At 39.7% G+C, this 18594-nt stretch overlaps 1 long non-coding RNA gene across 1 annotated transcript; it reads right to left on the bottom strand.

The window, feature by feature from the left end:
- Positions 1 to 922: 922 nt before the first annotated feature.
- LOC311503138 lies at positions 923 to 3678 on the bottom strand. The gene is made up of 3 exons (XR_014699571.1): positions 3468 to 3678; positions 3227 to 3325; positions 923 to 3130 (listed from the first exon to the last, which is right to left on the bottom strand). It is a non-coding gene; the product is annotated as an uncharacterized lncRNA (long non-coding RNA).
- Between the last annotated feature and the right edge of the window lie 14916 nt (positions 3679 to 18594).

The following is an 18594-nucleotide window of genomic DNA, read 5'->3' as shown; positions in this document are numbered from 1 at the left end:
GATTGGGTCCATCCATATAGTCACATAAGTTCACATAAAGATAAAACATCTTAATAGCTGGAAACAGAGAGCAGTATTTATTTTCCTAAAAAGCACCAACTCACCTGTGTTCTAATGGTATAATGAAAACAAAGTATTATTAGGTGCTCACTTAAAAAAAAATAAAAAAATGAAAACACAAAATGACCTTTTTTAATGTTACTATTCACTGATGATTTGAATACAGTATAGAAACCAAAAGCATTTAGTACACGGGGAAATTATACAATATAAATGGTTTCATAAAGGTAATGAACACATGCTGTGTTACAATCTACAAAAATCTACTTTACAGAAATTTCAATTCAATTCAATTCAAAATATCAAAAAGAAACAAGTGTAGAACTGGAACCAGAAACTGCTCTGGATATAGGTTGGTGAAACAACATGGTGATCCTCCTCTCTCATTGTTACATCCAGCGTCAGGGTGGGGGAGAAACTGGACCCACTGAAGACACGGACAGGAATAGTGGTAAACAAATTCTTCTTTAATTCTCTTCAGAAAAGAGTTTATTTTCATTTTCATTCAGTTGTTACTCATGGTGTGTGGCTTATCACTTGCAGTTTTATTTACTAAAACTATAGTTTGCAACTTACTTTGTTGTCTGATTATCACAGCCGTTACCAGGAGTGGGTTACAACTGCCACAGATGCCACAGCTGATGACGGTGTTTGGGAAGGCTGCTACTGAGATGCTGAAGTTTAGTTTGTGAATGTGAATTGAATTAGAGCTAGAGGTAGAATTTCCATGATGTATTTGATTGGATTGATTGATATCACAGTTTGTTCATTTCATTTTCATGAATGACTTTATTTCAAACATGTAAATAATATTACATGAACAAAAGCATAAACAATATGTTATGTTACAATGCTGTGGAAAGAAAGAAACTGAATAGCTTACATTTAGGGTATTATCTTTCTTCATATTAAAATGCACTGTCATACTACTGTGTTCCAGTTTTTCCATTTTCACATTTTGTTTCAGAGGAATATGAAGTCTTTACTTTGGCTTCCACTTAGTCTGACTATACTGTACATTCTCTTGTACTGTTTATCTTATCTTTCAATCATGCACTTTCCCCCAGGCTTTGATATGCTGCCAAAATATGTTCCTTAAAGAGACCTCAGATCCAAAGACGTACTGCTCACAATGTCAATACATCGGACCAACTAGGAACCCGCCTTCTGTGTTTTGTGGACTCTCACTGTTTAATACTGTATAATCCCTCAGGACATGAAGCTTTTAATCACTGGTTTACAACTCAACAGGTAAAAACTTTTAACTTTTAAAAAAAAAAAATAATATAATATATATCCATAATATAGGAGAAGGTCCCGGGTTCAAATCCATGGGCTGACTGGGCCTTTCTGTGTGGGTTTTCTCCAGATACTCCAGCTTCCTCCCACCGTCCAAAGACATGCTGGTTAGGTTCATTGGTGATTCTAAATTGGCCGTAGGTGTGAGTGTGAATGGTTGTCTGTCTCTCTGTGTTAGCCCTGTGATAGACTGGAGACCTGTCTAGGGTGTACCCCGCCTCTCGCCTGATGACAGCTGGGATAGGCTCCAGCAGACCCCACGACCCTTACAGATGATGAATGAATGAGATCCATAATATACACGGATTTTATTTTACTGTGAAAGACTTATTGATTTTGTTAGTTTTTGGATGCCTGCATCCATTTGCTAATGTTTGCTGAGGTTGTGAATAATTCTACTAAAGAGTTTCCCAAATGTTTAACTAATAGCTAAATATCCTCACAGTGCACCACTAGTGAATAAATTCAGCAACAGGCAGCAGTGACTTATTCACAAGCACACACACAGGAAACACCAGTAACAGCAGGTTACAAAGAATGTTCTTCTTCTTCTATACCCGCTTATTCCTGTTAAGGGTCGCGGGGTCTGCTGGAGCCTATCCCAGCTCTCTGATGCCTCACAGATTGTTGCCTCATTGTTGGCAACATCACTGTGCTGGTACTGAATGTAATTCATTTCTTGGAAAACAATGAAAGTATGGAGTACAGCTGAGGTATAGAAAGGCAGATGATGTAATTCATCTGGTTTAAATTGGAGAAAGTAACGCATTTTTCCAATGTCTTGAATTTGTTTTACAGAGAAATTTGTGCTTTTTCATGGTCAACTGTATTTATGAAGCATTTAAAAGCCATATATGGTAAGTGTTCTGCTGCGGCATCTACAAACATTTTAATGTCGATGTCAACCAACATCACCATCTTATTTTGAAATGTAGATAAGTTCTCAAAAATAAGAGGGAGATTTTTCTTTTAGAACTTCAGCAGTGGGACAGACAAGCATGGAGGGATGATCTTGGTAATTGACAGTGCCTCATGTGTAAGAGGAAAGCCAAGGCAATAGGTGGATGCAACATAAATAATAAAATACAAATAATTTCATAAATTCTATTAAGCATTCAGAAAAACAATATAAACAACTGACCCTGTGAAATTAACAGTCAACAATAGTACTTCTCAAGACACCTACAATACTTAAGAGAAATTTTATTATCAAGTCTATTTAGGTAATTAGGCAATGTTTGAGCAATCTGCATTTGACTATTAAATGTGTTTGTATAGCTCACTCTGACCACAAGGATGGAGTATAGGTTCTGTTTATGTGGTCATAGACAGACAGGCCCACTTCATGAGCGGTGTGGGGATCCAGCCGTCCAACCCGTCCAAAAACAATGTTACACTATAGTAAACATAGACGCATCTAGCACTAGAGGATTTTTTACTGGCTTCTTTTTCCTTAAACCACCTGAGTATTCTGCTTTGGTAGTAGTAAAAAGAAAAAATGTAAAAGAAAACAAGACAAAAAAAAAACAAAACACACCTGTATCCTCAACCTGCTGTATCCCACTTCTGACATCAACACCATTAATAGTCCTGATTAACACGTTCATTTATCAGAGAATCATTTGATACTCCAGCCCACAGTTCAGAAGTTCATTCTTTTACTTTCTTTCTGTCTAAATTTGTCCATTTGACATGAACTTCTCCAAGCTCGGGGAGGCTTGGTTGGTGTCAGACGAGATGTCATCTTTCACAGTGCTGTTTTTTTGTTGACCTGAAGGGAAAAGTTGAGTTGAGTCCACAAGTTATTCATTAATACAAGCAGCACAAAATAAATGAATTCAATGGTTGAGGGAGCACATCTTTTTACCTTTGTTATGTGTGCAGTACAGTACCAGGCCGATGACTAGCACGACGAGAAACACAGTGGCAGCCACTCCACCTACAAGTCCAAGAGTGGCTGAACTCTCTGAAACAGAGATAGTCATTTTACCTAAATGCACCATCCTGGTGTTTTCTGTTGTTTTGATGTTTGCAGGTCACACAGATATTACAGATAATAATGTTCCTTATATTCATATAAACATCTAAAACGTCCTAACTTACTTTACCTTCTATCCTCACTAAGGTGTCAGATCTTAGTGTCTCCTCATCATCTCTGAGTTCACACGTGTATATTCCCTCCTGATTTGAAGACAAGTCCTGTAGTGTGAGGCTGCCTGACTCTGATACATCCTTCACCTGCTGCCTCCACTCCTCTGACACTGTGGAGGAGACATCAGTCCTGGTCCTGTTCAGGATGATCTGACTGTGGTTGAATCTCCAAACGAGGCTGAAGCTTGTTAGAGAAGTGTTGGAGGCAAAGCAGGAGATTGTTGTTTCAGTGGCTGACACAATGATAGAAGCTGAAATAATAGAAGACAAAAATAAGAATAAAAGCTGTCTCCTTCTCCAGACTTTCATAACATCACTCCATCTGATATACTGGTTTAGTTGTCAGATTAGATGTACAGTATTACTCACGTAGTCGTCTAAAAGTAGCTCTCCTCTTGTTTCTCTGAGTGCTGATGGTGCAGCTGTAGACCAGATCATTGTCACTGTCTGAAAGTATCAGAGAACTGCTGATGTTGTAAAGCTGCTGTTCAGTCTGCTGGACTGTGGTTGTGTTCTTGAAGGTCTCTTTGGATGGAGGTCTGGTGGACCAGGTGAGTTCAGGTTCAGGGTAGATCCAGTTAGAGCTGCAGGTGATCCTGTTTCCTACCTGATCAATGTTCACTTCATGGACTGGAGCTGGAAATAAAAAAAAAAAACAATATAATAAAACAAACAAATGAATTTTAATTGAATTTAATTTAATGCTAAAAGGTGAATGTTTTCTTCATTTTCAGATTTCTAGCAGACACCATACTGTCCTCTGACAAAACTGACAGGTACTTTCAGTTGTTGAAGACTCCCTCCAGCTTCACCAATGCCTGCTGAACAAAGCAACCCCAAAGCATGATGCTGTGACCCCCATGCTTCTCCATGGATATGGTGTCTTTTTATTGATGTGCTGTGTTGATTTTGACCCAAACATAGAGAACATTTTACAATTTTGGCTGAAAGGTTCAAACTTTGTCCCATCATCAGATCATAACACATTTTGGATTTGAAATGAGTTGAATTTCATTTGAACTGAAAATACATTTATTTCTTCTGAAAATCTCTTGAACTTTTCCTACATAGTCACTTTTTTTATACCAACTTCTTCTTGATAAAAACGTGTTTTAATTTGCTGCCCCTGTGAAACACTTACCATAGATTTTCAAAAGATTATTATCGTGGGTTACTGTGTGTTTCTCATACCGTCCACTTTCAGGTTGATCAATGACTCCTTGTTTCCACTGATGGTGCTGGTATCGCAGAAGTATTTTCCCTGGTCCTGAACCTTCACTCCTGTCAGCTGCAGTGAGGCGTTTCCTCTGGAGATCTGCTCCTTGAACAGTGATGTCCTGCCTCTGAAGTTCTGGTCCTGGTGTCCCAGCTGGTCTTGGTCGTTGTAGAACGAGTGGACACGAGGGTTTCCTGCTGTTTTCTGAATCCAGTGGATGACTACTTCAGGGCCCAACGTTAAATTGCATGGTAAGATGCATCTTTCCATGAAAACACAGGACACCTCAGTATCTGAAACATCAGGTAAAGAGATCCACTTTGAGATTCAATTCAGTATAAACTTTAACGTCCCATGTCTGAAATGGCACCTGTGGGACTTCTGGATACAAAATGACAAGCTGGTGATGGCTAACCAACTGGACATTAGCAGTGGACAAACAGCACAAGAGGGCCTTAGTGGTAGATGTAGCAATCTGAGTGATATCAACAAGAGAAAGAAAGAACACGAGAAGCTTTTCTATAACCCAATAAATCCTGTTTCTTTTATAAAAACGAGTTAAAAGGAGAAATGAAGCTGAGCCAGCTAATCTGAGACCTTCCAGTAAATAAAACAGTAGAAACCTTTAATGCTTGAGTTTGGCCAGACTGACAGTAAAACATAAATAAATATTTATCACAGATTGAAAAGAAAATGGGAACATATATACATGCATTAACCCCTTGACGCTTGATTTTATTTACAATTATATAAAAAAACGTATCTGTGTTTGTGCTTTGAAGCTGATGCTAAATTAAGTGGAGATTTTTAATTTGTCTATAGTACACGGTATAGATATAATTTTAGGTATGATGCAAATTAGACAACAGGCATGAAAGGTAAAAACAGTAAAACATTTACCTCAGTCACTTACTCACCTCGTCCACTGTGTGTGCCTCTCTGTGACATTTTCTAAGCATCTAGCTAGCTAGCTCATCATGTCCCAGTCTGTACTGTAGACTCAAAAATACAGAAAGGAGTGGGAATCCAACCCTGAATTCAAAGGCTGGTTGAAGCCATTTATTGGAGATGATACACAGAGATACTGCTTGTATTGTAAGGCTGATTTCTACGCCAAACTTTGTGATATAAAAAAATACATAAACATACTCAAAAGGTGAAGGCTTATAACAGTTCCACCCAAAGCAAGCTGCCAATGCTGACTGTGTGTACTGTGTGCTGTGTACTCACTAAGATTTTCTACAATGAATACTTTAAACTTGTACTTTAAACCATGAAATCATCTTTGGAGTCAGATGATTGAGACAGGGAGCAAAGCAAAGATTTGGGGGATGTTATCAAAGACTACATAGAAACATTTTCTTGTTATTATTTCAGATTTTTGCCACTGCAACATTAAAACAGAACGCAGGCGTGGCAACAGACAGAGCAGTTGGACACGTGAGATGTTTTATCACAACAAAGAAGTCTTATGATTAAACTACCACCACGGAGCTGTCTGTAAACGCATCACTCACCTCCATCTACAGGACTCATGTCCAGTAAAAGGCCCATCAGAAGAAAAGCGGCCCAGTCGAGACTCATTTTCCTCAGAGTTTCCTTTTCTCCGCCATTATTGTTGGACTCTTCTACTAGTTCTATTTTTTTCTTTTTTTTCCAGTCCAAAGGAAACAGTACCCTCCACTGTTCGTGTCCTGACATTGCCGTCTTCCCAGAGAGCGAGGAGACAGAGAGACTGAGGGTGGGTTGGGTCTGCTCCGTATTTTTGTGTCTTAAAGGAACAGTATGTAAGTACGGAAGCGTATTGCTGCCACACTGTAGAAAAAAAAGGCTCAATATTATGTAATTACATGAAAGTTTCTTGTTATAACATGATATTTTTCACGTTTTAACAAGATAAGTATCACGTTATTACATGAAATTATCATGTTATTTCATGAAATTATCAGGTTATTTCAAGATATGAAATTACGTGGGGGGCACATGGGGGGCAACCAGTACTTGCCAGAAAGGCAACTTGCTGTTCCTCTAATGTCCTCTCTTTGTCTTCTCATCAGTCTGTGAGGGACTCCTCTTTTTGATTGTGTGTCCTCCGTTAAGTCCTTGCTGAGACTGAATTTATCAGAGATCCTATCTGGATTTGTAATGAGTTGAATTTAATTTGAACTGAAAATACATTTTTTTCCTACATAGATGCTTTTTTATACCAACTTCTTCTTATTAAAAACATATTTTAATTTACTATGTTAAACTGCATGGTAAGATGCATCTTTCCATGAAAACACAGGACACCTCAGTCTCTGAAACATCAGGTAAAGAGATCCAATTTGAGATCCAATTCACTATAAACATCAACTTTTCTCTATAACATTGTAGGTAAGAGTTTCATTTGAAGATATGTTCTTTGTTTTCAAAGTTAGAGAATAAGCAAAGTCTTCTGATGCTACATGTTGGTCCTCACATAATCTGCAGGGACAGGGAGTGGAGGACAATTATTTCAATGTCTACACTGACCTGCTCAATAGGTAAATTAACAGCAGACTAACTGGACATTATCATGTTGTATTGGACAGTTAATTTAGATCTTTAACTGAGGTAGCAATAGCACCAGTAACCTTTAGATGGCTGACAGTTATCATTGCGGCAGCTCAGTCCACTACTGGAAAATAAACTGACTCATCTGATTCAGTTCATCATGTTTAAGTAGATGCAGCAGATCCAGAATAAAGAGCAGTGGTACTGGTGTTGATAATGTGTGATCAATTAACCATTAAACATAAAGTGCAAAAAATACCACCACATAGCTCTGGATTTCAATGATTTGACAGGATTGTTAGCCATCAGCTGACTGATGACTCCAGTAGAGAAACAGGACAAGACTTTCAGCATCATTTATTTAAATCCAACACCTCTGAACCAGTTTCCACACAAATAGAAGAAATATATTTTGAATTTCTCTGTATGTTGACAGCATCAGACCTATTAAATATGTGTGGCAGAGTGTCAGTGTGACGGGTGAGGACACATTTCAACAGGTGACACCATGGTCACATCCCAGGGAGCCTAACCACTTCTATGTGGCTTCAACATCTCACCTGATGAAGACCATGGAGAGGCTGGTTCTGAACCACCTCTGACCCCTGCTGAGTCCGAAGCTAGGTCCTCCGCAGTTTGCCTATAAACTGAGCATTGGGGTGGATGACGCTGTCATCTGCCTGCTGCACAGATCCCTCTTGCACCTTGAGGAGCCCAGAGGCACTGAGACTCATGTTTTTTGGCTTCTCCAGTGCCTTTAACACGATACAACCCTCGCTGCTCAAGGAGAAGCTAGAGAGAGCAAGACTAAACAGCCAGCCGACTGCATGGACCATCGATTCCATCCCTGTGTCTGATGAAGTGCTTTGCAGCGCAGGTGCTCCACAAGGGACAGTACCACTACTACAGTACTACTGGGACAGTACTACTCTTTCCATTCCTCTTCTCCATCTACATATACATCTCCTGTATAACACAGACAGCTGCAGCTTTGTCGACTGATGTGAACGCAGTCACCCTCACGTCAATGCCATCAAGACAAATGCGATGGTGCTCCGTTCTGGGGAGTCCTCAGAATTCAGTGGAGCAGGTGGGGGAGAGAAGGATGTTAGTTAACCTGTCAAACATCAGGAACAACCCCTGTCAGCCCCTGTATGAGACAGTTGGGACTTCAGGAAGCGCCTTCAGCCACAGACTGGAGGAAGTAACACTTCCGGAGGTCTTTTGTCCCGTCAGCAGTCAGACTCTTTAACATCAGCATTTCTTAGCACTGCTGCTGAGCTTCTTTTCTTGGATATACAAGAGCACAGTCTATACCAACTCATCCCTGTCATTACCTCATGTCTTTTTGTGCAATACTTTGTGCAACTCCTACTGGAATTTGTTTTATTCAGGATATTCATGAATGTCAATATGTATCAGTCAGCCTCCTTACTGCCTCAAGGCTGTATTTACACTAGTTTTTCTTTTTCAACTTTTGGTTAGCTACTTAAACCTGATGCAACATGTAAATATTTCTTGTACCATAATGTATACTTTTTATATTATATTATACAGAGTTTACAGAGCAGGATGTAAATGTAAAGGTACACTAAAATAATGCATAATGTATTTGACTCTCATAGCCTCAGTCACTTACTCAGCTCGTCCACTGTGTGTGTGCCTCTCTGTGACATTTTCTCAACATCTAGCTAGCTAGCTCATCATGTCTCAGTCTAAACTATAGACTCAAAAATACAGAAAGGAGTGGGAATCCAACCCTGAATACAAAGGCTGGTTGAAGCCGTTTGTTGGAGATGATACACGGACATACTGCTTGTATTTTAAGACTGATTTCTACGCCAAACTATGTGATATAAAAAATACATAAACATACTCAAAAGGCAAAGGCTAACAGTTCCACCCAAAGAAAACTGCCATTAGTGAGTAAAAAAATGACTCGCAAAAAAGGCTGAAGCATGTGATCATATTGGGGAAGCATGTAAGGTGCTTTCTCACACTCCACTGCTACTACTCACTTCAAAATGCACAGGACAAAATGCACAGAGATGATTATTGGTGTTCTAGTACCATACTTCCTAAAGAAATTGGACTTAGATGTGGGTGACCAGAGTTTTAGCCTCCTTCTCGATGAGTCCACAGATGTTTCTAAGTACATTACAGTTATTTTGAGAGGCGATGGCCTATTTCAACGGAGAATGCTCATTTTTTTATTGTTTTTACTCATTTTGTTTCTCTCCCGCTACGTTATTCCTCTCTCCTACAGCCTCCATCACAGTTACATCCAAACGGCCACTTATGAAAATTAGCAGATGACGTCATTTAGCGACTGCTAGCGACTTCTAAGACAGCCAATAGCTAGTTTTCTTACTGAGGAGTTGGCGACGCTTATGCAATCATGAGCTACTACTGTATGGCATGTCATTAACTCTATGTGTGCTGTGCACTGTGTACTCACTAAGGTTTTCCACAATGAATACTTTAATCCTAGCCCATGAAATCATCTTTAGAGTCAGATGACTGAGACAGAGAGCAAAGCAAAGATTTGGGGGATGTTATCAAAGACTACATTGTACCATTTTCTTATTATTTCAGATTTTTGCCACTGCAACATTAAAACAGAATGCAGGCGTGGCAACAGACAGAGCAGCTGGATGCATGAGATGTTTTATCACAACAACGACGTCTTATGATTAAACTACCACCACGGAGCTGTCAGTAAACGCATCACTCACCTCCATCTACAGGACTCATGCCCAGTAAAGCCCCATCAAAAGAAAAGCGGCGCAATCGAGACTCATCTTCCTCAGAGTTTCCTCTTCTCCACCATTATTGTTGGACTCTTGTACTAGCTTCTTTTTTTCTGGTCCAGAGAAAACAGTACCCTCTGCTGTTCGTGTCCTGACAGTTTGGGTCTGCTCTGTGTGCTTTTACAACCTACCCATATTTTTAACGGCCCGTGACTTAAATCAGCTGTAAATTACACTGTATTTCTGAAAATACAGAAATATTTTTATTATACAATATCATTGTGATGAGTGAGACTCAAGGCCTTCAATGAAAAACACATTTTATCTGGTGAAAGACATCCTATACAAAAAATCCAACTGAAATGTCTTTATTATATCTATTTTGTGTCATAGTTGTTACATTCAATATTGAACATTTCAGTGTTTCTCATTGTGTATTACAGAAGATAATCTCTAGTTTGAGTGTTATCCTGCTTAAAAGCTACTTAAAGAAACAGTGAGGTTTAAATAGATCAGTTTAATGAATAAGTTACACTGTACAGACCATACAAAGTATTTCCTAAAATACAGCATTTTAATGTTAATCATTCCTTCTCAGTTCAACCTTCTAAATCACGGTACCATGTTGTATTTTTTGCATTCTGGGAAATTTAACCCGAATTACACATGGGAAGCTGGATCTGTTCCTCTCTTTATCCATCACCATCTAGCAAATTATTTGGTGAGTAGCAGTTTTATTTAATTCGTAAATTGGTGCAAAGTATATTGGCGATGTTTTCAGTTTGTTTGCATCAGCCTACGGAATATGTGCAAAACCTGACAGAATGATTCAGTAGCTAGCTAAATTTTTACAGATGATAGTTGATTGCTACATGTCTAAGGTAATCTGTGGACACACATATTTTACCAGTGAATTCATGAAGCATAATTAATAAATAATGGGGCTGAGAGAGCAGAGGTTATGAAGGATGGAAAAAAAAACTTTCTGTCTGCAGCGGTGCCACTTAAATGCTCTACCAGCACCAGACACTGAGGATATAAGATCCAAGTGGCCATACCTGTTCACCCAGAAAAGGCTTAATTCTCACTTTGAGCTTCTCACTGATATCCCTCTGCTGCATACACTTGAGTTTGCCATGGAGGAGTGTGGTAGTGTCAAGTCTTGTCTTTGAGGTCATGTTTTCTTATATGTTGTCTTCCTGTTTTATTTTGAAACTTACCCTTTCCTGTCATTTCAGGTGTCTTGACTTCCTGCCCTTGTGTTTTCCAGTGTGCTGTTTGCAGCAGGGGCGGCACAGTGGCGAGGTGGTTAGCACTGATGCCTCACAGCAAGAAGGTCACCGGTTCTAATCCATCGGCTGGAGTTTGCATGTTCTCCCTGTGTCTGCGTGGGTTCTCTCCGGGTACTCCAGCTTCCTCCCACCATCCAAAGACGTGCACATTAGGTTAATTGGTGATTCTGAATTGGCCGTAGGTGTGCATGTGAGTGTGAATGGTTGTCTGTCTCTGTGTTAGCCCTGCGATGGACTGGCGACCTGTCCAGTGTGTACCCCCGCCTCTCGCCCGATGACAGCTGGGATAGGCTCCAGCAGACCCCCGTGACCCTTAACAGGACTAAACGGGTATAGAAGATGAATGAATGAATGTTTGCAGCAGCCCCGCCCTGATTGGTGTCTTGACTTCCTGCCCTCGTGTTTTCCAGTCCACCTGTGTCTTCATCCTTCCCCTGTGTATTTAAGTCTTGTCCTTGGTGTTTGTCTTTGCCAGTTCGTCTTGTCTTTTATTCAATCTTGTAAGTCTTGCCTTTTTAGAATAAACCTAATTTTCTCACTTACCTTCAAAGTGTCCAGCTTCCACAGAGTCGTGAAAACACACTGTGTATGTATGTCATGTCTCAATTTATCAAGAGTACACTTTGTATTTTGCTTTCTGTCCTAGGCATCTGCCACTATAGCTGACATTGAGAGGACAATCTCCATTCCTGCAACTTCTCGTCTGATACTGCTTGGTATATTTACATCACTGAACAGGCAAGCAACAACATTCTCAGATTTCTTTTCTTGTATGAATGCACTGTTGGTTTTCAAATGGTTACACTTTCTGTTGGTTAGAGGAATAGCGAATGTAAAATCTTCATATTTGCTGAAAAAACAAAAGTTACATTTAAAGACAGAGAACTTGGAACAATTGGAGATACCAATTGTTTTATCAAAGGCACTTCTGACTGTAACATGGTTGTAGGAGCAAAAAACAAAGTTTATCCTTTTGACAAAGCACAAACAAAATGCACACATTTATATCACAATTACTGTTTTGTAACTATTAAAACTGTGCTACTATTGATAATGGGGACAGTTTAAATTAGAGGTGGTAACTGTAACTAATCCATTATGAATAGAATGTTCATATAGATTAAAAGGATTTATTTTAATACAGTTCTACACATGGTGAAATTCTTGATCACAACTCGACACAAATCCTTTCAAATATTTCTTTGTCAAGTTTCAGGTGAAACAGCAGGAAGCTGTATTCAGCGCTGGATTGTCAACCTCGAGGGCCATGTCATATGTGAGGGAATCCAACCCACGTTCTTGACAGGACTTGCTGCCTTATTTACCACCTTCTACATCTTCAATCTCCAGTACCAAGGGGAGGGCTCATGCACTCCATCTAAAGCAGGGGTGTCAAACTGATCCGTGAAAGGGCCATGTGGCTGCAGGTTTTCATTCCAACCATGCAGCACCCATGCAGTGGGTGTGGCTGGCAAGTTTTTGTTCCAATCAAGCAAGAGGACACCTGAAATGACTGCGTGAAGGCAGTTCAGTTGATTGATTGAGCCAAGTCAGGTGTGCTGCTGCATGGTTGGAATGAAAACCTGCAGCCGCATGGCCCTTTCACGGATCAGTTTGACACCTGTGATCTAAAGGTTAGGTAAAACATGTGTTTCTTACCTTTTCAATGGCATGCTATTGTGGACTAAACATTTTTTGTTTTTTATTGTGGTGTTAATGTAAGTGAGTTACACAACTTGATTTTTACACTGTCTGAAGAGACACTATTATTTTTAGGCGCTTCATTGCATAAACCCTGAGTGAGGCACCAAGGCTGCACATGGCAACAAAAACAAAAGCAAAGCCACCAGTAAAAAGAGGACAACAGTCAACCCACATGTATCCACTCTGCTGAGAAGACTCATGGACCTTCAGTGGGAGTTCATTTAAAATGGTGAGATTATTCAATCCCATTACACACAAAGACACCAGTTTGTCTCTTTTTTTCTTTAATTCTTTCTCCCTCTCAGTTTAACCCTCTTTCTCTCTCCTTTACAGGGTAGAAGGTCTGAATCCCTGTTATTTGCGTCCTGTTTCTGAACATACACATACAAATGTTGGATGCTGACTTTTCTTTGGATTTTTATGTTCATAGACCACATTACAGCAGATTACAAGGGGATACGAAGGGCACACACATCTGAGAGTTTGTAAATTCATGATTTATTTATTGCTCAACTGACTGTCATTACATCACAAGTTTTTTTTTTATATATATTATTACAAAATAAATGAGTGTGTACGTTACTTAACAGTGATATTTCTTCAGTCGAGTTGGATCCTCACAGGTAGGTGTTGTAAAGTCTTATGGCCTGAGGGACAAATGATCTCCTCAACCTGTTTTATGTGTGAAGTATGCAGCACCTGAGCAAGATTAGCACCATTTAAAGCTCCAGCTAGTTTGCATTGTCTCACATTGTTGTTCTCCAAGCGAGAAACTGCAACGATGACACATTTCCCCATAGACTCATATCGGCCTGGTCCATCATCAGACAGATGTTCTCAGTAGGGATGCACCGAATATTTGGCCACCGAAAATTTTCGGCCCAAAAAGGCCCCAAAAGTGCGTTTTCAGTTTTCGGCCGAAAGACCTTTATCACCGAAACAACACGGTCGAAACGGGATGTTGTGATGATGAAAGCAACAACCGCAGCCAGCACGGGCATGTCTGCTGTGTGGATGTATTTCAATATATAATACTTAAGACCACTGATAGCAATTTGCAAAACGTGTTATACTGAAATTTCAATTGGGGTGCATCTGCAAAGAATTTCTCCATGTGGAGTTTAATTTATCACCTGAAATCCAAACATCCAAGCAAGAAAGTTTCCCAGTGATGATGCCACGGCAGGGGTGCACAGTACGTCGATCGAGATCGATGGGTAGATCGCGTGCCATTGGAGGAAAAAAAATGTTTTAGGTGTTAGTCAATCATTTATCTGTTCTACCTCCAAGACAAAAGTTAATGTTGTTGTTTTGTTTTTTCACTTTTTATTGCGACACTCCCGTTCAGCGGCACACATCCACAGCCGTGCAGAACTTCAATAAGACTTTCTTAAAGGGACAGCGCTATTTTTCTGAAGGTGCAGTGCACCAATTTTTCTTAATAAAAATAAAAACAGACATGCTCAGTCTAACCGCACAGTGGATCGATGCTGATTTGCAGCTGCAAAAGCTTCTGCTCCATTATTATTTAATGTACACATGAGTGGGGTCAGGGTAAACATTTTATTTTTAATTTAATTTTATATTGTCCATTGTTGGAATGTGCTAAAAAAAATACTTTTGTAATTGATTTATTCTTTGAAATATTAATTTATGAAATTGCAATGCCTTGATTTTAGTGAGGTTAGTACACAGTCATAGCCATAAAAACAATGGTACTAATAATTGCCGTAATAATTTCTTTCTGTGTTTCGGTTTTTCAGCCCCGGGGCCTTCATTTTCGGTTTTGGCCAAGAATTTTCATTTCGGTGAATCTCTAATTCTCAGCTTTGTCAAGAGAACTTTACTTGCACTATTACAGCATTTTCTTATTTCCTGTGGAGACACAAGCAGAAAGCACAGGCAGCACAATCGTTTGCATTTCATTCAAACAAGAACTCAACACAGATAAATACACAAAAGATCTACTTACATTTCGGTATGTCACATTTTTTTCCAACGCTGTCATTTTCTTGTTGACCTTAGGAGGAACCTCTGGAGTTCAGAGGACAAATCAGTACAAACAACATCTAAGTAATGGTTTCAAAAGTCAAGGCAGTATGTCTTTTTACCTTTTTTATATTTGCAGCACAGTACCAGGCAGACTACTACTGCTGCTGCTGCTGCCGCAACTCCTCCTATGATGACTCCAACATTGACAAAACTGTCTGGGATACAGAAAGAGTCAGTTAATTTCCTCTGGATGCTCCTTCATAGTCTAACACGTCTTGTTCATATAAGCTAAAAGAACTAAAAAAAACTTTACTACTTTACCTTTCTCTATCCTCACTGAGGTGTCAGTTCTTAGTGTCTCCTCATCATCTCTGAGTTCACACGTGTATATTCCCTCCTGATTTGAAGACAAGTCCTGTAGTGTGAGGCTGCCTGACTCTGATACATCCTTCACCTGCTGCCTCCACTCCTCTGACACTGTGGAGGAGACATCAGTCCTGGTCCTGTTCAGGATGATCTGACTGTGGTTGAATCTCCAAACGAGGCTGAAGTTTGTCAGAGAAGTGTTGGAGGCAGAGCAGGAGATTGTTGTTTCAGCTTTGAACACAATCATAGAAGCTGAAATAGTAGAAGACAAAAATAAGAATAAAAGCTGTCCCTCCTTCTCCAGACTTTCATAACATCACTCCATCTGATTTAGTGGTTTAGTTGTCAGATTAGATGTACAGTATTACTCACGTAGTCGTCTAAAAGTAGCTCTCCTCTTGTTTCTCTGAGTGCTGATGGTGCAGCTGTAGACCAGATCATTGTCACTGTCTGAAAGTATCAGAGAACTGCTGATGTTGTAAAGCTGCTGTTCAGTCTGCTGGACTGTGGTTGTGTTCTTGAAGGTCTCTTTGGGTGGAGGTCTGGTGGACCAGGTGAGTTCAGGTTCAGGGTAGATCCAGTTAGAGCTGCAGGTGATCCTGTTTCCTACCTGATCAAAGTTCACTTCATGGACTGGAGCTGGGGGGGGGGGGGACAAAAACAACTGAATTTCATATAGAGTGGATATAAAATGTGTGTATAGCCCAATAGCAGGGTTTTGTGTACATTGTAAAAGAAATGAAACAGGTATAACTTCTATCAACATTGAAAGATGAGCACTTTTTTCATTTTCAGCTTTCTAGTAGACACTGTTCTGTACCAAAATTGACCGATTGACTTTTTATATACGAGCCCCAGTTCCAGCTGAAGAAAAGCAGCCCCAAATGCTGTGACCACCATGCTTCTACATTGATATGGCGTCCTTTTGCTGATGTGCATTGTAGTGATTTTGTGCCAACCTTTTACCAGCCTGGAATACTGCTTGACATCCCCCACCCACTAAGTTTTTGTTGGGGAAAGTTGGTCTCAAGTCTCTCCATTGGGAACTGATTATGCTCCCATTAAAGATCTACTGAGCCAATCAGACCGTTTGGGCGGGGCTTTATGTGGTGACGGACAGAACATTGACATAGTCAACATGTCATCTGAGCGCAGTAGTGTTTATTTATGTTTTTGTCAGGTTGAGCTGGTTTGGATTGTGTTTTTCATCAGAGAAAGCTTGTGTCTCTCCACCCTGTCCTGTAGCCTGGATTGAATACAGGGACACATGTCCCATGTTGGGAGCAAATTGAAATGTCCAGTAGTTATCCTTTTGACAGCCTCCATGACCAGTCCTGTCTTTGTCCTCTCGACAGTTTTTGAGGGACTCCTGTTTTTTGTAATGTCACTTTTGTACCGTACTTTCTCCACTTGTCCTCTTCTCTACGGTCCATGGTATATCTAATGCCTTGAAAACTTTTTGTACCTTTCAATATCAAATGTTTATTAGAGAACGTTTCCTGATTTTACTTGAGTTTGACTTCCTATTGATAATTTCTTTATCAATAGGTGGTTTTATTTTTTATACATTAGAGGTTGAACGACTTCTGAAGTTGACTAATACAACCCCTGGCAAAAATTATGGAATCACAAAACTAAAGTCATTTCAAATGGCAACTTTCTGGCTTTAAGAAACACTAAAAGAAATCAAGAAAAAAAAATGTGGTAGTCAGTAACAGTTACTTTTTTAGACCAAGCAGAGGGAAGAAATTATGGAATCACTCAATTCCGAGGAAAAACTTATGGAATCATGAAAAAGAACAAAAGAACACTTCAGAACACCACTAGTACTTTGTTGCACCACCTCTGGCTTTTATAACAGCTTGCAGTCTCTGAGGCATGGACTTAATGAGTGACAAACAGTACTCTTCATCAATCTGGCTCCAACTTTCTCTGATGAAAAATGATTTCATCATCCCCAAATATCCTTCCAACTGATGGGATAAGAAAAGTGTCCAAAATGTCAACGTAAACTTGTGCATTTATTGAAGATGTAATGACAGCCATCTCCCCAGTGCATTTACCTGACATGCAGCCCCATATCATCAATGACTGTGGAAATTTGCATGTTTTCTTCAGGCAGTCGTCTTCATAAATCTCATTGGAACGGCACCAAACAAAAGTTCCAGCATCATCACCTTGCCCAATGCAGATTCGCGATTCATCACTGAATATGACTTTCATCCAGTCATCTACAGTCCATGATTGCTTTTCTTTAGCCCATTGTAACCTTGTTTTTTTCTGTTTAGGTGTTAATGATGGCTTTCGTTTAGCTTTTCTGTATGTAAATCCCATTTCCGTTAGGCGATTTCTTACAGTTCGGTCACAGACGTTGACTCCAGTTTCCTCCCATTTGTTCCTCATTTGTTTTGCTGTGTTCAAGACATATTGCCTTAAGTTCTCTGTCTTGACGCTTTGATGTCTTCCTTGGTCTACCAGTATGCTTGCCTTTAACAACCTTCCCATGTTGTTTGTACTTGGTCCAGATTTTAGACACAGCTGACTGTGAACAACCAACATCTTTTGCAACATTGCATGATGATTTACCCTCTTTAAGGAGTTTGATAATCCTCTCCTTTGTTTCAATTGACATCTTTCGTGTTGGAGCCATGATTCATGTCAGTCCACTTGGTGCAACAGCTCTCCAAGGAGTGATCACTCCTTTTTAACTGCAGACGAACAAGCAGATCTAATCTGATACAGGTGTTAGTTTTGGGAAAGAAAATTTACAGGGTGATTCCATAATTTTTTTCCTCGGAATTGAGTGATTCCATAATTTTTTCTCTCTGCTTGGTCTAAAAAAGTAACTGTTACTGACTACCACAAATTTTTTTTTCTTGATTTCTTTTAGTGTTTCTTAAAGCCAGAAAGTTGCCATTTGAAATGACTTTAGTTTTGTGTCATGTCTGTGATCTGCTTTTTTTTCTACAAAATTAAACTGGTGATTCCATAATTTTTGCCAGGGGTTGTATTTGGTGAAAGTCGAATCGACGTTGATTAGTCGATGATGCCACACATAAAAACACTATAGACAGTAATGCTTTGCAAAAATGAAATCTATATTCTTGACCTGAACACATATTGTAGCATCTCACCCAAAGGAAGCTGCAGAGGCTTTTCTAGTCGACTTCCTGTTTAAAGTCTCATGCCACAGCAGTAAAGTCAACTAGTTGGTACAACCCCTATACAC

This window comes from Chelon labrosus, assembly GCF_963514085.1.
Source record: "Chelon labrosus genome assembly, chromosome: 18".
NCBI lineage: Eukaryota > Metazoa > Chordata > Actinopteri > Mugiliformes > Mugilidae > Chelon > Chelon labrosus.
Note: the sequence above shows the minus strand (reverse complement) of the source record. Positions and strands in the feature narration are given on the sequence as shown.